We start from the raw sequence: 23,709 nt of genomic DNA, 5'->3' as shown, positions 1-23,709 counted from the left end.
GTTCTTGTCTCGCAAACTTCCCCATCTGTTGACTCAGGGATCGAGACGTGGCTGCACGATCCGTTACAGCCATGCGGATAAGATGCCTGTCATCTCGACTGCCAGTCATACGAGGCCGTTGGCATCCACCACGGCGTTTCGTATTACCCTCCTGAACCCCCCGATTCCATATTCTGCTAACAGTCATTGGATCTCGACCAACGCGAGCAGCAATGTCGCGATACGATAAACCGCAATCGCGATAGGCTGCAATCCGAACTTTATCAAAGTCGGAAACGTGATGGTACGCATTTCTCCTCCTTAAACGAGGCATCACAACAACGTTTCCCCAGGCAACGCCGGTCAACTTCTGTTTGTGTATGAGAAATCGGTTGGAAACTTTCCTCAAGTCAGCACGTTGTAGGTGTCGCCACCGGTGCCAACCTTGTGTGAATGCTCTGAAAACATAATCATTTGCATACCACAGCATCTTCTTCCTGTCGGTTAAATTTCGCGTCTGTAGCACGTCATCTTCGTGGTGAAGCAATTTTAATGGCCAGTGGTGTATTACCCGGCCATACAGCAATATCGCCAGGTAAGGTAGCCAGATTACAGAAGCGTTACCGGCAACACTACCGCGGCCGCACAGTGCCGTAAAGCACTGTCCGTGTGAACGCAGCTGTACTGAAGGTGAGGTGGCGGCTGGCGGGCGACTCCTCACCGCGGTCGGAGGCCTGAATGGCAGTGGAGGAGGCGGGGAGGATGTGCGACGGCGGCAGAGCCCCCGGCCCCCAGGGTAGCAGGGGGTGGGCGGCCTGTGGCAGTGCCACGCCGGCTCGCACCCGATCCGCTCGGATCGAACCAGGCCAGATGGGCCGCCGAGGCAGAGGGTGAGGTCGCGACGCCGGTCGATAGGCGGCGACACCCAGCCCCCACCACGGCGCTGTCGCTTTTTATGCCGTCTGCCACCGCCGTTGGCGCTGCGACTTAACTTTCTCCCGGGTGGAAACTGTGCTTCCTGTCACAGTCGCCACTATTATGACACGGTGTTAAGGTACTTACTTTGTAAGTAGAGGACATACGGTACGTTGTTAACTAGCTTCCAGCCACTAACGTGATGACATTTTATTTTAACATATATCATTGTTTCTTGCCGTTACCGGTGTTGTGAATGTAGTAATTGAATCGTATATTACTTCAGCCCAAAGATTCACATTGCCAAAAAACCTGTTCTCTGGTAATTTTTATTAATTGCGGCTGGTTTGAACACTTGCAGCAATTTTTTCATAGGGCGGCACTATAACAAAGACGTGGCAACACAGTAAGAACTTTGGTACAGTTTGATGTATCACACTTGATGTCCTAAACCTAATACAGTGATATTTAATATAACTTTGCAGACTGTTGACACTCGTTGATCGAGTCACTATCACTGAATGTAATTTCGCAGACACTCTGGACTGGTTCAAGTTCTGTGTAAACACTGAATGCTAGGTCGGAAGATAGTCTTCAGAGTTCTGTGCTGACGTGACTGCAGGCACTGAACAATACTGTCTAATTGTTTAGTGCCCGCACCACATCATACACTACTGGCCATTAAAATTGCTACACCACGAAGATGACGTGCTACAGACGCGAAATTTGACCGACAGGAAGAAGATGCTGTGATATGCAAATGATTAGCTTTTCAGAGCATTCACACAAGGTTGGCGCCGATGGCGACACCTACAACGCGCTCACATGAGGAAAGTTTCCAACCGATTTCTCATACACGAACAGCAGTTGACCGGCGTTGCCTGGTAAAACGTTGTTGTGATGCCTCGTGTAAGGAGGAGAAATGCGTACCATCACGTTTCCGACTTGCTGCTCGCTTTGGTCGAGATCCAGTGACTGTTAGCAGAATATGGAATCAGGGGGTTCAGGAGGGTAATACGGAACGCCGTGCTGGATCTCAACGGTCTCGTATCACTAGCAGTCGAGATGACAGGCATCTTATCCGCATGGCTGTAACGGATCGTGCAGCCACGTCTCGATCCCTGAGTCACCAGATGGGAACTTTTGCAAGACAACAACTATCTGCACGAGCAGTTCGACGACGTTTGCAGCAGCATGGACTATCAGCTCGGAGACCATGGCTGCGGTTACCCTTGACGCTGCACCACAGACAGGAGCGCCTGCGATGGTGTACTCAACGACGAACCTGGGTGCACGAATGGCAAAACATTTTTTCGGATGAATCCAGGTTCTGTTTACAGCATCATGATGGTCGCATCCGTGTTTGGCGACATCGCGGTGAACGCACATTGGAAGCGTGTATTCATCGCCATACTGGCGTATCACCTGGGGTGATGGTATGGGGTGCCATTGGTTACACGTCTCGGTCACCTCTTGTTCGCATTGACGGCACTTCGAACTGTGGACGTTACATTTCAGACGTGTTACGACCCGTGGTTCTACCCTTCATTCGATTCCTGCAGAACCCTACATTTCAGCAGGATAATGCACGACCTTATATTGCAGGTCCTGTACGGGCCTTTGTGGATACAGAAAATGTTCGACTGCTGCCCTGGTCAGCACATTCTCCAGATCTCTCACCAATTGAAAACGTCTGGTCAATGGTGGCCGAGCAGCTGGCTTGTCACAATACGCCAGTCACTGCTCTTGATGAACTGTGGTATCGTGTTGAAGCTGTATGGGCAGCTGTACCTGTACACACCATCCAAGCTCTGTTTGACTCAATGCCCAGGCGTATCAAGGCCGTTATTACGGCCAGAGGTGGTTGTTCTGGGTACTAATTTCTCAGGATCTATGCACCCAAATTGCGTGAAAATGTAATCACATGTCAGTTCTAGTATAATATATACGTCAATGAATACTCATTTATCATCTGCATTTATTCTTGGTGTAGCAATTTTAATGGCCAGTGGTGTATTTTGCTGCCTCTTGACGGAAGGATTTCGGTGTGTTCCAGTAGAAGGTGGAAGCGAAGTAATCCACACGTGGTCTACAGCATTCCCTATAAGCTGACCACAGATTTGGCGGGTGTGCATGAAGCACTGGAGGCAGTGGCGCTGAAGCAGGAAGAGGCCCGTCTTCGTAAGCACTGTCTGGAGGCTGCCGCACTGACATGAAAGTTGCCAGACAGCGGGTTATGCGTATGGTGGCAGCCTTTCGCATTATTTGTCATGGATCCCTTGCTTTGTGCATGACAACAGGTTTCGAACGTTGTGTTCATGATGACATGGTTGCACTGTATTTAAAGGACAAACCACCACCATAGTTGAATGGTGTGCCAGCATTGTAGCTCAGGGTGTTCGATCAGGAGACTGGCCGCCCTCTGTAATAACAAAATTGAGTGAAGTTCTCATCGATAGAATTTAAGAGATATCATGCAACATCCACACAGTACCACTGACGAATAACGACGAAGAAACAGATCGAAAGGAAGACGACAAAAATGTGGTTAGCATCGCTGCGTTCAGAGCAGAAGGGCCCGGCTTCGATTCTCCGTATCACCTCAGACTTTTGCTGAGGTAGTGAGGTCTGGAATGGGGCCCACACAGCGTTGTGTTGCCTGAATAAAGAAACGGCGTCACCACCAGTATTCACCTACTGGCAATAACGGCTGGAGGAATTTGCGACATTCTGATCACATGTCCCATGGGCATAGATCGCTCCTCATACTGCCTTCTAGACAGCAGTCGGCCAGTTGGAACAAGTCTAAGGTCTAATCCCCGACTGGTGTTTACGTTTTCTGTCCAACAGCTGTCGAATGCTTAGAATACTGTGGAACGCTACAGTGAAAACATTTTAAAGTGATAAATTTTCGAAAAGAAAGTGGAAAAACGAGTAAAATTCGAGTTGGAACTGTACGATAAATGTGTAGCACATGACATATTGAGTGTGCCGTAGTTGCATTGTAGGCTTGCAATATATATATATATATATTTGTGTGTGAAACACGAAATATCGTGTCGAACAAATATTGGTAGCCGTGTTTACACTGAGGTGAGGTGACAAGCTGTTGCAAGCTAGTCGTTTGGCAGACGGAGAACTGCCGCCACCATTGGCTAGCTTGCACTATATCCACATTACATATGGCGGCAGTATTGCGTGCGCAAGATAAGAAAGGGCAGTGCATTGGCGGAGATGTCAAATGCACTCAGGTGAGTCATGTGAAAAGATTTTCGACATGGCTGTGGCTGCGTAACGGTAATTAACAGACTCTGAACGCGGAATGGTAGTTGGAGATAGATGGATGAGACATTTCATATCGGAAATACTTAGGTAATTCAGTATTCTGCGGTCCACAGTGTCAAGAGTGAGTCGACAATACCACATTTCAGGCGTTACCACTCACCACGGACAACGCAGTGGCCGATGGCCCTCACCTAACGACCGAGAGCAGCAGCGTTTGCACGCAGTTGCCAGTGCTAACAGACAAGCAACTTTGCGCGAAATAACCGTAGAAACCAATGCGGGACGTACGACTAACGTACCCGGTTAGGATAGTGCGGCAAAATTTGGCGTTAATGGACTATGGGTGAAGACAAACAATGCGAGTGTCTTTGGTAACAGCAGGACATCGCCTGCAACGCCTCTCCTGGGGTCGTGACAATATCCGTTGGACCCTAGACGACTGAAAGCCTTGGCCTGATTAGATGAGGCCCGATTTCTGTTGGTGAGAGCTATTGGTAGGGTTCGAGTGTGGCGCAGACCCCACGAAGACATGGACCCAGGTTGCAAACAAGGCACTGTACAAGCTAGAAGCGGCTCCATAATAGTGTGGGCTGTGTTGACATGGAATGGACTGAGTGCTCTTGCCCAACTGAACCGATCACTGACTGGAAATGTTTATGTTCTGCTACTCGGAGACCTTTTGCAACCATTCATAGAATTCACTTTCCCAAACAACGGTGGAATTTTTATGAATGACAGTCCTCCGTTTCTTTGGGGCATAATTGTTCCTGATTGGTTTGAAGAACATTCTGGACAATTCGAGCGAATGATTTGGCGGCCCAGATTGCCCGACATGAATCCCATCGAACATCTATGGGACATAATCCATAGTACTGCGAATCCGCATGCACGTATCTGTTGTTGTGCGTCTGTTTCCTGTAAACTTTAAGTCCTAGTTTGGCGCTACATGTTCCACTACACCTCCACACCCAGAAAAGGCATCGCCCCGTTATTATCCATTTCTAGCGTGGAATGTACAGGGTGTTTCAAAAATGACCGGTATATTTGAAACGACAATAAAAACTAAACGAGCAGCGATAGAAATACACCGTTTGTTGCAATATGCTTGGGACAACAGTACATTTTCAGGCGGACAAACTTTCGAAATTACAGTAGTTACAATTTTCAACAACAGATGGCGCTGCAAGTGATGTGAAAGATATAGACTACAACGCAGTCTGTGGGTGCGCCATTCTGTACGTCGTCTTTCTGCTGTAAGCGTGTGCTGTTCACAACGTGCAGGTGTGCTGTAGACAACATGGTTTATTCCTTAGAACAGAGGATTTTTCTGGTGTTGGAATTCCACCGCATAGAACACAGTGTTGTTGCAACAAGACGAAGTTTTCAACGGAGGTTTAATGTAACCAAAGGACCGAAAAGCGATACAATAAAGGATCTGTTTGAAAAATTTCAACAGACTGGGAACTTGACGGATGAATGTGCTGGAAAGGTAGGGCGACCGCGTACGGCAACCACAGAGGGCAACGCGCAGCTAGTGCAGCATGTGATCCAACAGCGGCCTCGGGTTTCCGTTCGCCGTGTTGCAGCTGCGGTCCAAATGACGCCAACGTCCATGTATCGTCTCATGCGCCAGAGTTTACACCTCTATCCATACAAAATTCAAACGCGGCAACCCCTCAGCGCCGCTACCATTGCTGCACGAGAGACATTCGCTAACGATATAGTGCACAGGATTGATGACGGCGATATGCATGTGGGCAGCATTTGGTTTACTGACGAAGCTTATTTTTACCTGGACGGCTTCGTCAATAAACAGAACTGGCGCATATGGGGAACCGAAAAGCCCCATGTTGCAGTCCCATCGTCCCTGCATCCTCAAAAAGTACTGGTCTGGGCCGCCATTTCTTCCAAAGGAATCATTGGCCCATTTTTCAGATCCGAAACGATTACTGCATCACGCTATCTGGACATTCTTCGTGAATTTGTGGCGGTACAAACTGCCTTAGACGACACTGTGAACACCTCGTGGTTTATGCAAGATGGTGCCCGGCCACATCGCACGGCCGACGTCTTTAATTTCCTGAATGAATATTTCGATGATCGTGTGATTGCTTTGGGCTATCCGAAACATACAGGAGGCGGCGTGGATTGGCCTCCCTATTCGCCAGACATGAACCCCTGTGACTTCTTTCTGTGGGGACACTTGAAAGACCAGGTGTACCGCCAGAATCCAGAAACAATTGAACAGCTGAAGCAGTACATCTCATCTGCATGTGAAGCCATTCCGCCAGACACGTTGTCAAAGGTTTCGGGTAATTTCATTCAGAGACTACGCCATATTATTGCTACGCATGGTGGATATGTGGAAAATATCGTACTATAGAGTTTCCCAGACCGCAGTGCCATCTGTTGTTGAAAATTGTAACTACTGTAATTTCGAAAGTTTGTCTGCCTGAAAATGTACTGTTGTCCCAAGCATATTGCAACAAACGGTGTATTTCTATCGCTGCTCGTTTAGTTTTTATTGCCGTTTCAAATATACCGGTCATTTTTGAAACACCCTGTATGTTATTATGTAAGCTGTTGAGGTGCTGATGGAATCGGAGTTATTCTGTTTCCCCAGGCGACCATATGACGAACGATATTGCCGTGCCTGTGTTATTCTGACCACCATGCAAAGATTCTTTGGACGTGCATGTATGACCAAAGAAACTTTGCATCGTAATCAGAATAACACAGGCACGGCAATATCGTACTTATCTGTCGATACTAGGCAAGCGACTTTCAAATACAACGTCTGACCTGCACGGGAATATACATAATGGATGTACGAGTATAGGCCGTAGACATGTGGTTGGCGACATATGGAAGTTTGACTCTGGCACTGAGTCGTGCACGGATAGCCAAATGGTAAGGTGACCGCACGCAGAAAGCGGGAAGCCCGGTTTCGAGTCCTGATCCGGCACAAATTTTCTTTGTCGTCATTCCATTCTACAGCTTATGGTTGTCATTCTCAATTGCGCATTCATTTAATGTACGTGGCGAACGTGTAGTCCACGTACCTGAGCCAGTAGCGTGACTTAAAATGGTTCAAATGGCTCTGAGCACTACGGCGGGACTTAACATCTGAGGTCATCAGTCCCCTAGAAAATGGTTCAAATGGCTCTGAGCACTATGGGACTTAACATCTGTGGTCATCAGTCCCCTAGAACTTAGAACTACTTAAACCTAACTAACCTAAGGACATCACACACATCCATGCCCGAGGCAGGATTCGAACCTGCGACCGCAGCGGTCGCGCGGTTCCAGACTGAAGCGCCTAGAACCGCTCGGCCACACCGGCCGGCTGCGTGGCTTACTGGTGTGGAATTAAGCACCGTCTGTTCGAAAGCTTCCATGAAAATGTTAGCTGCTAGAGGTGAAAAAGGATGAACCCATTGCCATTCCGTCTGCCTGCTCATAAAATTTGCCCTATTAAGTGAAATATGTTGATGACAAGCACAGCTCTGACATAAAACTTTTGTTTACCAACGTACCTATAGCAGAATCCATTAACATCCTATAGGAGTAAATATCGCCAGAGAGATGCAACTTAATGTAATTATTCTTCTCTTCAACATTTTGGTATAAACGACCTTTAGTTTCTGGAAGTTCGTCACAGACAAAATAGACAACGGTACAGAATAAACTCTTCCTGTTGCTCTCTTACCTCATGTGAAAGGGGATCAGCGACCGTGTAGGTAAAAGGTCCTGCGTCGCGGAGGAATTAAATCCATATTCGAGAGTGGCGGTAAAATCCGAGATCTGTTGAAGTCCGTAGATGCTCTCTACACTGCAGGCGTCTACAAACTTTAATGTGTATGCGGCAAAGTCTATGTTGGTGAATCGAGGAGACCCATTAGCGCTCGAGTGTCTGAGCATGAACAGACAGAACAATAGGTTGCTGAATACCACCAGTAATATGACCTCTGTATCAGTATTCTAAAACCTCGCGGTGTGTGCTCTGCAGCCGTGCACTCAGCAGCGAAAAATAAGAGAAGCTGTTGAAATAACCAAACTAGTGTTGCTAACTTAGTGGATTTTCCACTAAAACTGGTGGTTTCTACCCTCCTTTTAGTGGGGAAATATTGCTTCTAGTGGCTGGTGGATTTTATAGTGGTTTAGTAGAATTCAGTTTGAGTTACTGAAAATGAAATCTCTTAACCACTAAATATGTTATTTCTACTTTATTTGATTTCAGGAGTATTTGACTTTTACTGCGAAGCCAACACTGATGCATTACCATGTGACATCAAACAAACCATCACACTCGCTAGACTACATGCGGCGATTCCCTGTAGGATCAACAGTATTTAGTGGCACCTAGTTATAGTTCATTTCACGGAAGGAGGCGGCTTGCACAAGTGAAGGGAGTGCAGCAACGGGTTTCAAACAATGGTTGCTCACTTATTCCATTGTCGCTTCGAATAACCACTGAGCGCTTGTTGTTGGCTCACGCAGAGTGCGTCACGTCAGATGCGCAGAAAAAGTAACTCGACTGTCGTCGTTCGTGGTGTGCACTACACAATTGTGATTCTCAGTGTATGGTATTATTTCACGACTTCATACGTGGACAACTATGCTGAAAACACAATATCCGCAAAAGTTTCTGGTTGCATGGCTTCAAGACCCACATTTAAAAAGATTGGCTTCAAATTATTGAAAGTACTACGGGTCACGTAGCGAAGCGCAAATTTTGTGATACTGTCTTAAGGAGTCGCTATGGAGATTTGAAGTCTCTTGGGATTTCAAAAAAGCATCTACAAAATAAAAAGGTAAGAAACTTTTTTTCCAATAGATTAGTCATTCATTGATCGGATTTACATCTTTGACCACTCTTTGATAAGTAAATTGTTATAGGTTGTAATAATGCAGCCTAAAATTGCTTTTAAGCCAGAGCCCATTGGAAATAAGAAAAAGGAAGAAGCAAGACTTGCATTGTTCACAGCCATGCATATGTGTAGTCGACCATTTGGGAGAGGTAATTTATCAAAGTCATGCAAAAGATAGCGAAAAAGTTCAGGTGCACCGAACTAAGCGCACCTCAGTTATATAAAACGTGTCAGCTCCGCATTTTACTGACGTTCTAAAACAACATTGTAGAGATCAGTTTAGCTTATTAATTGATGAATCTACTGACAATGCTGTACATAAATACTTGGGATTGATTATAGTTTATTACAGAAAATTACACCAAAAAAATAGAATCTGCATACCTTGACCTTGCTGAACTGCACGAATGTAATGCTGAAGCTGTTGTCTCTGCTATAAAGAAGACATTTCAACGATTCGATTTGCGACTTGAAAATTTAATGGGCATTGGTACAGATAATGCCTGTGTCATGGTTGGAGTAAATAACGGAGTATTTACGGAACTGAAAGAAGAGGTACGACACCAGATTTTAGTACGTTGCTTGTGCCATTCCATGCAACTGGCTGTTTCAGCTGCTGCAAAAGAATTTTTACCGGGAAATTTGAAGTTTTTAATTAAAGAGACATATCACTGGTTTAGTCGCTCTCTTCCAGGTCGGCAGCTTGTGGTCTCGCGGTCGCGTTCTCGCTTCGCGACCACGGGGTCACGGCTTCGATTCCCTGCCTCGAGATGACTGGGTGTTTGTGTTGTCCTCATCGTTTCATCATCATACATGAAAGTGGCGAGATTGGACTGAGTAAAGGTTGGGAATTTTTACGGGCGTTGATAACAGCGCAGTTGAGCGCCCCACAATCCGAAACATCACCACCATCCTCTTCCAGACAGTCTCTTTATAAAGATCTATACAAAAACATCAACGATGGACAGAAATCGTTAAAAATAGTTCAAGCGACCCAGACAAGGTGGTTATCAATAGAACCCGCTGTATCAAGAAACGCAATGGTCAGAGCTAACAACACATTTTTCCGTAGCTAACGTGCGCGAAAGGTGTCACATGGCAGAGTTATTGGAAGCTATGTATGCGAAGGAGATTAATTACGCATATATTTCATTTTTATGTCCAATATTAACTGAAATAAACAGTCAATGAAATGCTCGAATCAAGAGATACAGACAACATCAAACTCTTTGATCAGTTTCCCAACCTGATAGATATGCTTGTCAGCAAAGTTACGTTATCTGCAAATAAAGTTAATATTTTTACTCAAAATATTCGTGATTTGGCGGCCGGAGTGGCCGTGCGGTTCTGGGCGCTACAGTCTGGAACCGAGCGACCGCTACGGTCGCAGGTTCGAATCCTGCCTCGGGCATGGATGTGTGTGATGTCCTTAGGTTAGTTTGGTTTAATTAGTTCTAAGTTCTAGGCGACTGATGACCTCAGAAGTTAAGTCGCATAGTGCTCAGAGCCATTTGAACCATTTATTCGTGATTTCTTCGATAGAAGATGTTATCGGGAGTTCTGCTTTGAAAAGCAGTTGCTTGAAATGAGAGAAAAAGAATTTCTTCGGGAAGACGAAGAAATGTTGCGTAATCTGTGCATAAAATCGAAGAAATAATAAACAGGTTACCACAAAATTTGACGTGATGAAATAAATTTCCAGGATAAGTGCTGAACAAGAACTAAATCACAACAAAGGAAATCTAACTCATGTAATGGCCCAGTTCAATAAAAATGTAGAACTTATAGCAAGAATGGATGATCAGTGGCGAAAAATTCATTTGTTGAATGGGAACGAGACCAAAGATACAAAAAAAATTTGGAATGAAGTATTGTATTTCAAAGATGCTCAAAGGGAATCCAGATTTGAGGAATTAGCGACTTCTGCGATTACTCTCCTAATACTGTCTCATTCCAATGCCGATGTTGGGAGACGGTTTAGCAGTATCAATGTAATAAAAAACAAGCAGAGGAATAGAATGAAGTTTAATCTTTTAGCTGATATTGTAAGAATAGGGCGGTTTGAAGTTGGAAGTAAAATGCTGCAACGAATATGAAATTCCAATAAACGTTGTAAAACAAATAGGTACCAAGGAACCGCATCAGTCCGAAACCGACGATGATGACACAGACAAAAATGATTCATCTGAAGAAGACAGATACATTTAAATAATTAGCTGCTGTTATAGAAATTTTTGTATGTTCCTGGCCTAGAGTGGCTGATTTATTTGTTGTATGCTGATTTAATGATTTTCAATATTTTATTACTTAATAATAAATATGAAACTAATTAATAACGTACCTATTGTTTTATTTCATAATAATTTAAAAAATTTAGTAGACATTTTAGAGATTATGAGAGTAGGGGCATTTTGGTTAGTGGTTTTCTGGTGGTTTTTGCACTTGAAACAGGTGGCGAGCTCACTTTAACTGTTGGCAACACTGAACCAAACGCCCTAACAGCATGAACACGGAGGATGGCTTCGAGTTACCCAGGACCTGGCTGCCGGCGATACCAGCCTGGCAAGCCACACGTGTTGCCCAGCCACTAGCGTCGCCTGAAGCGGGTTTAACGGCAGAAACAGCGTTCACGAGAGAACTGCCGTGTCGCTTCAAAATTTCGCTGCAGGAAAACACTACCGACGCGTACAAGCTGCCGATCTGCTTTGGCCTACCAATCAGCTACGAGAGTTACCTACCAGTCACCTCCCAGAGAAGCACAGCAATTGCCTACCGTGCAGCCATCCCCCCCTACAGCCATCCCCCTGCATAGCATTCTTTTTCAAACTGTCCACTGACATTTCAGATATGTGACGTCGGTACAGGATTTGGTGGACACCATTGCAGCTAACGGAAAAAAATATGGAATGAAAATTAACACAAATAAAACAAAAGTATTGGCAATAGGAGGAAATAAGGAAATAAAAATTGTGCTGAATGGAGAAACACTAGAACAGGTGCAAAATTTTAAGTATCTTGGAAGCAGGATAGACACCGACTGGAAGTGCACCACAGAAATTAAAACAAGGATAGCAATGGCAAAAGAGGCGTTTTATAAAAAAATGAGAATCTTCTGCAGCGGTCTGGACAGAGAACTCAGAAAGAGACTCATAAAATGTCTTGTATGGAGTGTTCTTCTATATGGCGCTGAAACATGGACTATGAGGAAAAAAGACAGAGAAAGGCTGGAGGCTTTTGAGATCTGGACATGGCGGAAGATGGAAAGAATAAGTTGGATGGACAGAGTAAAAAATGAAGAAGTACTGAGAAGAGTGGGAGAGAAAAGGCGGTTACTAGATGTAATAAAGAGAAGAAAAATGAATTGGATTGGGCATATATTAAGAAAGAATGACGGACTGATAAAAACAGTTTTAGAAGGTTATGTAGAAGGGAAAAGGAAGCGAGGAAGGAAGAGATTCCAGATACTGGATGACATGATGGACGGTACAACATACAGCAGCCTTAAGAAGGAAGCAATGGATCGCAGAAAATGGAGAGGCAAAGGACCTGCTAATATAGCAGATAACTGATGATGATGATGACGTCGGTAGCCACCATATAACTGAAATACTGTACGGAGTGTTCTTAAACTTCGTTTACAAGCATCTAGGACTTGTAGAGGGGAGTGAGTACATTTATGGAAACGTACGGAACCGTTTCCGTTCTACGACGGTTTCAGTTGGGATGTGTAGCGCGTCGACGTCTGCTGAGGGAAAGAGAAAGTTTCAGGGTTACTTATACTGCTACGCAGTAGGATAGACAAGACGTCGTGTATTACGTCAGACGGTCACCTGATGTTATTTAACGTCTGTGGGCTCGTATGCAAAGTTTAATTTACGAGACCTCTGTAGAGACAGAGGAAGATCTGCTGGACGAGTTCTGAGGGCTGCACTAGAAATAGAAGAGACGCCAGGTGGGGGTAGTGTGGACCATAACATGCTTCGTGGGCACAATGTCTGTTACAACGTTGATGGTCACAACATCGAGCCGCTGCTGTAATGCACCAGTACTATTCTATATGTACAGTATGCTCGATCCTTTTTTTTATTTTGGAATAATGTAAACAGGTAATGTTTATGTGTTAATGCAAGCAAATGTGCTTAAGTGCGAAACGGGTGTTTCGTTATGTTTCCTTTCGAATTCTTATGTAATAATTGTACTGCTTCAGGCATAATACATTTCCTCAAGCAGAAATGGATGAGTTAAACATCTGACTTAAAACCGTCGTAGAACAGAAACTGTACGTTTCCTGACATCGGTTCCTGTTCAAAATATTATATACTCACTCCCCTCTACAAGTCCTAGAACTTTGTAACGGGAATTTCGAACTCCATGTATAGGGGACGACATTCAGCAGTACCCAGCAGTTAACCGTCCTGAAGAGAACCGCTGAAATGTTGGCCGAAACGTCAGCAGTTTAGTTGCTATAGCGTTTTATAATGATGCGACCTAATACCCAAAATTATTTTATTCAGAATGACACTGACCGTGGAAGCCTAAGAACTTATAACTACAAAATTTTGTTGCTGAAGGTTGGATTCCCCCTGTAGAAAGACAAGAACTTGGCGATATACAAGGCAGTGTTGATTATGGGCGACAAAGGCTTACTTACATCATTCAAAATGCTATGGCCACATGCACACCTAAACTAGGAACAATCTATGTTGTTATAATATTAAAACTGTCACATTTACGCCCTATTTTAAATAATACAGGTCTTAAACTTCACAATAAACTAAATGGAAAAGGAATGTGCTTGCGTCGGCTCGAGTGTCTTTCCATCGCATTCACACTCCGCTGCAGGGGTGTACTAACGAGTGCCTGACTCATCACTCCAGGCGACGCTTCGACCGGCCATGGTGAGGGTCTTGCGCCCACGCTGCTTTGGCCGGTAATTCACTGAAGTCTGTTTAAAGCGGCGCAGTCGCCAGCCACGCATCTCACCAACTAGTCGTGTCCCGCTGGGGTCTGGCAGCGGTGGTTTCAACCGTATCAAGGTACTCTTGTTGTGTTGATTCCATACATTTTGTGTATGGTATTCTTCTTCTTCTTCTTTGTGGTTCTGCAGTTCGCTGTGAATCTTGGCCTCTTCAATATTTCTTCATCAATTACCACGATCCACTCCTCGACTTAGTATCCTCTAGAGCCCATTTTCTGCTGGTCCTCCATCACTCCATCGATCCAAGTGGTTCTCGATCGATCTCGGCCTCTTTGAACTCCTGGCTTTCCTTCCGATATCCTTTCAGATACTACCATATAACTCATCCGTGCCATCTGCCCCTGCACTCTCAATCTGGCTAGTTCCAATAGGTGCATTTTTTAAATTCTTATAGGCAGATCTTTGTATACAGTGCACGGCTCAAATTTTTGCCCCCTCCTCCATCCACCAACAATTCTTCGATGCACCTTTCTCTCAAAGGCATCTAGCGTTCCAATATCTTTTGATGTCAAGGACCAAGTTTCCCAGGCATATGTAAGCACTGGTCCTATAAGTGATTTATAAACTGTTAATCTTGATGGTCATTCGTCCGCCGGAGGGGGATGTTAAGTTCGGTGGCCGCCTTCGTGTTATTCCAGACGAGTATGTTCTGTTCCGACACTTCTCTCTCTTGGATATCATCAAGCAAACAATAAACCGGAACTACACAAGCACTGCTCACAGCCACCTCCACTCATCAGTCAGGAAGACTCTGGACACAACAACAGGAAAGGGCGTTACTGTGAACGAACAAATAAAAGCCGGCCGCGGTGGTCTCGCGGTTCTAGGCGCGCAGTCCGGAACCGCGCGACTGCTACGGTCGCAGGTTCGAATCCTGCCTCGGGCATGGATGTGTGTGATGTCCTTAGGTTAGTTAGGTTTAAGTAGTTCTAAGTTCTAGGGGACTGATGACCACAGCTGTTAAGTCCCATAGAGCTCAGAGCCATTTGAACCATTTTGAACAAACAAAACCTTTAAAACAGGGTCTCCGACGTGACCTGCAGCCAGCGGGCCGCATGCGCCCCAAAGCAAGTGTTAGTGCGGCCCAACAAGTAAGCAGCTATTACACGATCATTAAAAAACCCATAAAACTCCGTTTAAGTAAAGTTGTGATAAAAATAATATTTTCAATTTGAAATTCCCGTCACACGATGCTATTCTCTCCTCTCTTTTTTTCTCGGCTATTATAGTTAGTGTTAAGTATATTATGCGCAGCCCAAAAATGCTCGTCTTCGTCCTGTATGGCCCAGGTAACCTAAATGTTTGACGCACCTTCTTATGGTGAAGCAGCTCAACCTGACGTTAGGAGCATCCCAGCCAAATACTTCATACAAATTTAGTTTTTTCCCATTTATTGCTGCCTTAGGACATGTCCTATTAACCTAGTTTTTCTTCTGGTCTAGTTGTGCCACAAAATTCTGCCCCCCACCCCCTTCCCTCGCTATTCACGTTTTACATCTCCATTACTTATTCTGTCAGATATTCAGCACTCCACATTTCAAAAACATCAACCTTCTGTCTGTAATATTTTTCGTCCACGTTTCGCTCCTATTCCAAACAAATACTTTCAGAAGAGACGTCCTAACACGTTTTTTTATTTTTAGAACCGCTACTGTGCAATACACAGCTGTATCGGCATATTTTATTAGAAACGATCGATTTCGGTACAGGATAAAACCATCATCGATTCCAAAAAAACATCTCATCTTTGCATTTGCGTAACTGTAATAACAATTATCAGATATACATTGTACAACGCTAATGGTAGCTGTTTATATGCCACATATATACAGCTATTATTAGTGAAGTACAGTGTGCATCTGATAACTGTTAGGCCAAACACGCAAGTGAATAACTGAGATGGTTTTGGGACCCGATGATGGTCTGATCCTAGACTGAAATCGTTCGTCTCTGATACAATAAAGCGATACAGTTGTGTGTTACATAACGCAGATCTGAACATTCATTAAAGCAGTACAACACCACTTGCATAAAATACTTCTTTTATGTTCGATGTTTTCTATTAAAACGTCACTTTCTATTGACAGTCAGTTTGTCCTGCTTGTTATGCAGGATGCAGCAGGGCCTCACCAACAAACGCGAAGGGATGATAGATCACACAAAAACGATCATTTTTTGTTAAGGAACATATACGTTTCCGTCCGCCGTTTAAGAGTTATGTGTGGTCTCACCGCCAGACACCACACTTGCTAGGTGGGTAGCCTTTAAATCGGCCGCGGTCCGCTAGTATACGTCGGACCCGCGTGTCGCCACTGTCAGTGATTGCAGACCGAGCGCCACCACACGGCAGATCTAGTGAGACGTCATAGCACTCGCCCCAGTGTACAGCCGACTTTGCTTGGAAAGGTTCACTGACAAATACGCTCTCATTTGCCGAGACGATAGTTAGCATAGCCTTCAGCTACGTCATTTGCTACGACCTAGCAAGGCGCCATTACCAGTTTATATTGAGATTATAACATGTACCGTCAAGAGCGATGTACACCAATTGTGGATTAAAGTTAAGTATTCTACCAGTTACCTCCTGTTTTGATAGTCTTATTTCTCTGACCTGTTCCAGACCTCACGCCAGCCTGCGTGAGCTTAAACGCGTGCCTTTCGGCTACCGGTCATAGTGGATTGGCTGTCTGGCCAGTCCACTACATTATGCGTATGTTCATGATACGCTCCGGTGCCTACCAATCTGTTGCGCAGCTTCCAGTGACAATGTCATTCTGTGCAGTCGTGCCAGTCACGTCTCTCAGCTTGTGTTTTAATACTGTATCTTCAGTGTCGTGTATATTTCTGGTCCTGAATTAAAATTTTCTTGCTGCTAGTACTCAGTGAAACACGGAGTATGGATTTTCTGAGCTCACTGACATGATTATCTATTACGGCGAAGCGAGGGGAAATGTAAGAGCAGTTCTTTGTACCTACGAAAATCGTTGCCTTAAGAGAAGACACGGACACCATAACACTTTTGTTGCATTTCATGGACGTTTACGAGAAACATGGACTTTGCTTCCTCAGCCTGTTGGTATGGACAGGCGTGACAAGAGAGTACGAGATTTTGAGGGTGAAGTGATACGTCGATTAAGCAATGAACGTCCAAGCGGCACGCGCGACACGGCCCGTGCTTTGGCGATAGGTCAGGTACCTATTTGAAGAGTGTTGCAGTACAGCCTAACTGTACCATTTTCAAAGGATGCAGGTTTCAGGACCAACTGATTGCCTTGTTTCGTACACTGACGATTGAACGATGTTGCTTTCACGTACATTTTTTATTCGCAAATGGGCCCTTCCTTACACGTGAGGAGTAATTTAACAGCAGGAACAGCAACATCTGGGACTATGAGAGCCCGGATGCCGTTGATTGCTTTTAGATTCTCCGTAAACATGTGGGTGGAAGTTGTGAATAATCATCTGCTGGGACTTGTAATACAGCCACGTTTGTTAACTGAAGAAGCTGCCTTAGAAGTCCTGCATACCACAGTGCTGGAAGTGCGGGAAAATCTACTCTTGCCGTGAACGCAGCTGTCGATTTTAGGGAACACTAGATAGGACCAGGAGGTCGTCTTGCATGGCCAGCTGGTTGTTCTGACTTGACGCCCCTTAACTGCTTCCTTTGGGTACGTGTCAAGGTTGTGGTTTACGTTACTCCAATTGCCACCACAGATGAATTGATAGGTCGAATGATTGATGGATTCTACGCCTGTGGCCACTGGAGACAGTGCCACAAGTTCCTCCAAAAAATCGTAACACAACACACACACAAATGTAATGTTAACAAAGGTAAATCCACCTGATGATGGAGGTTTAAACGTTTGAAACGCGTCGTGGAGATAAATAAACAGTGACTGGTAACAGTAAACTTGTTGTTTCATTTAATGTCAATAACAATCACGGTAAAGCCTAACCTAAAATGTTCGCACATATAGGTATCCTTGTAAATTTCATACTTTATTTTTAAGGCAATGTCTCTCGTCTAGAAATTTGTCAAGCACTTCAATTTGAAAACTGATTTGATGCAATTTCCAGACTAGTCTATCTTGAGCATGTCTATTCATCCCTGCGTAACATCTGTAACCTGCATTCTCTTGAATTTGTTCATTGAAGTCAAGCTATCTACAATTTTTACCGCCCATACTTCCCTCCATTGCCAAACTAACAATTCATTGACGCCTCATGATGTATCCTATCCATTCATCCCGTCTTTTAGTTACGTTGTGCCATAAATTTCGTTTTTCTCAATTCTCTTCAGTACCTCCTCTTTGGTTACGCAGTCTACCCATCTAATCTTCATCACTCTTGTGTTGTACTAGATTTCAAATGCTTCTATTCTCTTCTTATCTAAACTGCTTGTCGTCCATGTTTCATTCAATTCCATGTAAGGCTACAGTCCAGAGAAATATCTCCGCAAAACGCTTCCTAATGTTTGAATTTATATTCGCTTTCAACAACTGTCTCTTTTTCAGAAATACTTTTCCTCCTATGGCCAGTCTGCAATTTGTATCTCCTCTATTTCGTCCATCATCAGTTATTTTGCTGCCGAAATAGCAAAACTCTTGTACTACTTTTAGAGTCTCATTTCTTAGTCTAGTTCTATCAGCATCGCCTGTTTTAATTCGACTACATTCGATTAGCTTTCTTTTTGGTTCATGTGTCCCTTATCACCTCTTTTCAAGACATTGCGCGTTTCACTCAACTGATCTCTCAAGTACTTTGCCGTCCCTGATAGAGTTACCATGTCATGGACAAATCTCGAAGTGTTTATTTATCCTCGCTGAACTTTAATTCGCTTTCCAAATTTCTCTTTGATTTCTTTCACTGCTTACTGAATGTACAGATTGAATAACACCTGGAATAGACTGTTGTCCTATGTCACTCTTTTCGCAACCACTGCTTCCCTTTACACCCCTTCCATGACTCTTACAACTGCAGTCTGGTTTCTGTACGAGTTGTAAATAGCCTTTCGCTCCCTGTATTTTATCTATGCTACCCTCAGAATTTCAGAGACATCTCAGTAAACATTGTCAAAATCTGTTCTTTATAAGCATGGATTTGGCTTTCTTTAAGCTATCTTCTAAGATCAGCCGTAAGGTCAGTATCGTCTCGCGTGCTCTTACATTTCTTCGGAATTCAAACAGATCTTCCCTGTGATCGGCTTCTACCAGTTTTTCTCATTACAGTATCTTTTAAATAATTTTTGTAACCATGATGTATTAAACTGATAGTTCGGTAATATTCACACCTGTCGGCGCCTGGATTCTTCAGAAATAGAATTATTACATTCTTCTTGAAGTATGATGGTGTTTCGCCTGTCCCATAAATCTTCCGTACCAAGTGAAATAATTTTTTCAAGGCTGGCTCTCCGAATGCTCTCAATAATCCAGTGGGAATATCGTCTGCTCCAGGGACCTTGTTTCGATGTACGTATTTCAGTGCTCTGTCAAATTCTTCTCGCAGTAATGTAACCTTCCATCCCAACGTGATTTACTTCCTCTTCCCTTTATACAATATTGTCTTCAAGTTCATTTCCCTTGTAAAGTCCTTTTATTCGCATTTACTCCTTCCACTTTTTAATTCTTGACAGTTGTTTCAAATCTTTTTTCTCCTTGTTCCGGTCAGTTGTTGATGCCTATATAGAAGATACTGGAATATTTATTTGTGTAAACTCATGCTGCATAATTTAAATAATAATAATAAATGTCAGTTTTCGCTTTGCCGTTGCTTCCCATACTTTCTCTTTTATTTGGTAAATTTCCGTAGTACTTCTACTTTTCCATCCATCTTTCGTCCAGTTTGTATCCATTATGTTTTTGCATTTCTTCTTTCCAATGTCTGTAGATTCGTTAACTAAGCTTGTGCATATAGTGGATATACACCAGTAAAGTATGTACTTGTCCGTTACATTGATTCATTCATCTTTTGAATATGTGTGTAATTCACTTTCTGTTTACGATATCGCATAATACAGAAATTTTCTAATTTATGTCTGTTTTACATATTTGGTCTGTCATGTTCTTTGGTGAATTCCGTGTTTTTTTATTGTACTTTCTTTAGCATTTTTGACAGTTTCTTAAGTATTTTAGACAATCAGTCGCCATTTGTGCGGTAGCGTATATCACGACAGTGGTCTCTCGAAGAAGATCGTCGCTATACTTGCAATCACCTTCGCAGTCCATTGTTTTTATCAGGGAACGATACACAGCACGAAGCGAATGGAAGCAAACAAATGCAGCCAAGGCAATGCGAAGCAGTTTGCAAATAGAACTGAGGATTAAGTATACGGTGTTTTCCTTAAGTCTTCATGAAAACTCGCTACCCTTCTTCCGTTTTAAATTTTTAAATAAGTGTGTTTTGATACGTCAGCTGCCGAAGTGGCCGTGCGGTTAAAGGCGCTGCAGTCTGGAACCGCAAGACCGCTACGGTCGCAGGTTCGAATCCTGCCTCGGGCATGGATGTTTGTGATGTCCTTAGGTTAGTTAGGTTTAACTAGTTCTAAGTTCTAGGGGACTAATGACCTCAGCAGTTGAGTCCCATAGTGCTCAGAGCCATTTGAACCATTTTTTGATCCGTCAGCTGAGAGAAAATGGCGCAGATGAAGAGATTTTCAGAAAAAACATTATATACGTCACATATGCATAATGAAAACCATTTATTTTGTATTAACTGAACACTTTTTAGCCTTCTTTCTCAAACTGTATTATTACTGAATCTTCCTGGCAGATTAACACTGTGCGCCGGACCGAGATTCGAACTCGGGACCTTTGCCTTTCGCGGGCAAGTGCTCTACCAACTGAGCTACCCAAGCACGACTCACGCCCCGTACTCACAGCTTTACTTCTTCCAGTACCTCGTCTCCTACTTTCCAAACTTTACAGAAGCTCTCCTGCGAACTTGCCCGCGAAAGGCAAAGGTCCCGAGTTCGAGTCTCGGTCCGACACACAGTTTTAATCTGCCAGGAAGTTTCATACCAGCGCAGAGTGAAAATCTCATTCTGTATTATTACTGTATGACGCAGTTTTTGGTAATAAGCATTTTTCTAGTACACCTGATCCCAAAGATGAGAACTAAGCACATATAAGCATATCAGCTTGGTAATCTATCGTCAGATGTCTTGTCTGGTCGGCCGCTGTGGCCGAGCTGTTCTAGACGCTTCAAATGGTTCAAATGGTCCTGAGCACTATGGGACTTTACATCTATCGATCTTAACAGCTATGCCAGAGGGGTCGGCAAGATGCTATTAGAATAAAAAATATATTAAATATATTTCGTATAACAGATTTGTTGTTTTGGCCGCTTCCTGCATGAGCAGAGCTTTAGCGAACTTCTGCGTCTAGCGTCTTCCTAGAGCCAACTGACACTATCACACTCTAGCGCAAAACTAGAATTAGATAGGGGCAAATAGTTCTGCAGTATGTCGTTAGACTGCGCACGCTGCCTCTTTGCAGCTGACAACTGACAATCACTTTACACAGAAACTCGCATTTCAGACGACAATCGGCCATTATTAATTTATTGCTAGTGGTTCCACAGATGAGGGGGTCCTCGAGAAAATTTTGATGGAAACCCCTGATTTAGCAGATTAAAGGCTATGTGACAGTTGATATGTATATTTCCCATTTAATTAACCATATTTTATTGACGTTATTTCCCTAACACATTAATGAAATATTTTAAGTACTCCGCGCATGTCATTGCTGACATCAGAAACTGTCTAATTCATAGCAGCTACTGAGATGCGAAACAATTAGTAACGTAAATATTCCCATCTGCTACTAATCAGAATGTAAATGCTAGCCGTCAGCTTATGCTGGTCGTCGATGATTAGTGTTCCCCTTTTAAATCCCTCCCCATTTGTAATGAGAAGCCAGCAAAACGCGTCAACTGATATATGTGCGAGGTTTTGGAATAATGCTAACTAAAAATGTAGTTCAGTGTGCGTACAAACTCACAGATCAAACTTTTTTTTTCCTACGCCATTTTGCTTACTTCGTCAGAAACATGACTCTCGCATTGGAATAAAATCCTCTCTGAATATCAGAGTTCTGCATGATTGCTGTAACGTTGTATCCAACGTGACAATTGTTAGCGCCAAAAAGGAATAACGCAGCGACCATAGGCTATACTCGTTATCCCGTGTTCTCTTCCGTTTCTTCTGGTGTAAACGCTTATTTATAGGTACAAACGAATGGCTGTGAATACTGGCGAATTGTCAGCGGTTGCCCGTTCACTAGCGTTCCCTTCCATTCGTTCCAGTGCAAACCAGTACTTATGTTGGCGCATCTGTGAATATACTTGAGGATCAGCAGAGACTAGGATCTTAGTGAGCGGAGTGTCTGAAGAACGAATAACATTCTTGGGAGTTCCTTTAGCGTAGCGCATTGTAGGATGAGTAGCACGCGACGATGGGAACTAGTTTCGAAACAGCTGTTACGTCCACGAGGGAAGGGAGGCGCAGTCGCTGGGAGCTGCTACGTAACCACGCGGGGAAAGGAAGAGTACGCCAACTGAACACCCAGGTATCTTCGCTTCGTAGTAAACGCACTTTAAACTTTTCTTTTAGAACTTCTAATGACCTTTCCTTTCTGCAATAGAATATTTATTTACTCTTACATTCCAGAAAAATTTCGGCTTTTATATTAAAGGGACCGTCAGCATGATACATTTTTGTTTTCACGTATAACTTCTAACAGTGTGATTACAATTTCTACCTATATGTAAAAGGAAAAAATCTTTACCGCAAATGTCAGCTATCGGTTGGTTGAACGCTTCTTCAGTTTTACCCATAACATATGAGTGTTTTACCAACACCGATTTTGGATTCCAGGTGAATCCAACAAATAAAAGTCTGTATCTTCTTGCTCCTGCATAATACTCCAGATACAATGACCGTAGACGGATTTCAGTGCAGTTGCTTTAAGCGACAATAATTTACGTAACTTAGAACCAAAACGAAAATGGACTCCACACTACTACAACCACATAGTTCTCAACATAGAACATATTTTGCCTTACGAGGAGTAACAGTTAATATCCATATCAAATGGCTGATTTGAATTAAATTACTGAAAATTAATGTAACACCGTCTCCAACAAATTGCTGTTCCAGTCCTATTGTTGAGAAAAATAAAAAAAAAAACAGCCACAAATGCGGTGCAGGGATTAGCCAAAGGTGATCAGCCTTGGTAAGTTTCAGAATCACAAGTAATTAGAAAACGGCATTCTTCATGGAAATATCCATGGAAGACTGTTTTAATATAAAAGGCGAAAAGTGTTTCACATAAATACCAGGCAGCAGAAAGAAAAATACTTTTAAAATTATTGTAACAGATATTTTTACACTTGCTGCGAAAAGTAACCGCACCAACAAACTTATTAAAAAAAAAACGAGCAAGGTGGCTGGTCCCGCATTCGGGAGGACGACGGTTCAAACCCGCGTCCGGCCATCCTGATTTCGGTTTTCCGTGATTTACCTAAATTGCTTCAGGCAAATGCTGGGATAGTTCCTTTGAAAGCGCACGACCGATGTACTTCGCCATCCTTCCCTGATTCGACGGGACCGATGACCGCTGTTTTCTTCCCTCTCCCCAACCAACAGACCAACCAACCAACAAAAACTTAAACTGTGTTGCAATG

The 23,709-nt window shown here is 43.6% G+C and overlaps 1 protein-coding gene and 1 non-coding gene across 2 annotated transcripts in view; one reads left to right on the top strand and one right to left on the bottom strand.

Annotated features, from left to right (window-relative positions):
* LOC124805249 (tumor necrosis factor alpha-induced protein 8-like protein) overlaps nucleotides 1-23,709 on the top strand; it is a 233,886-nt gene that overhangs the window by 129,744 nt on the left and 80,433 nt on the right. The gene's annotated exons all lie outside the window — the stretch shown is intronic.
* On the bottom strand, nucleotides 20,807-20,881 carry Trnas-cga. Its single transcript has one exon. It is a non-coding gene; the product is annotated as a tRNA-Ser (tRNA).

The sequence above is a fragment of the Schistocerca piceifrons genome, chromosome 7, assembly GCF_021461385.2.
Source record: "Schistocerca piceifrons isolate TAMUIC-IGC-003096 chromosome 7, iqSchPice1.1, whole genome shotgun sequence".
Taxonomy (NCBI): Eukaryota; Metazoa; Arthropoda; class Insecta; order Orthoptera; family Acrididae; genus Schistocerca; species Schistocerca piceifrons.
Note: the sequence above shows the minus strand (reverse complement) of the source record. Positions and strands in the feature narration are given on the sequence as shown.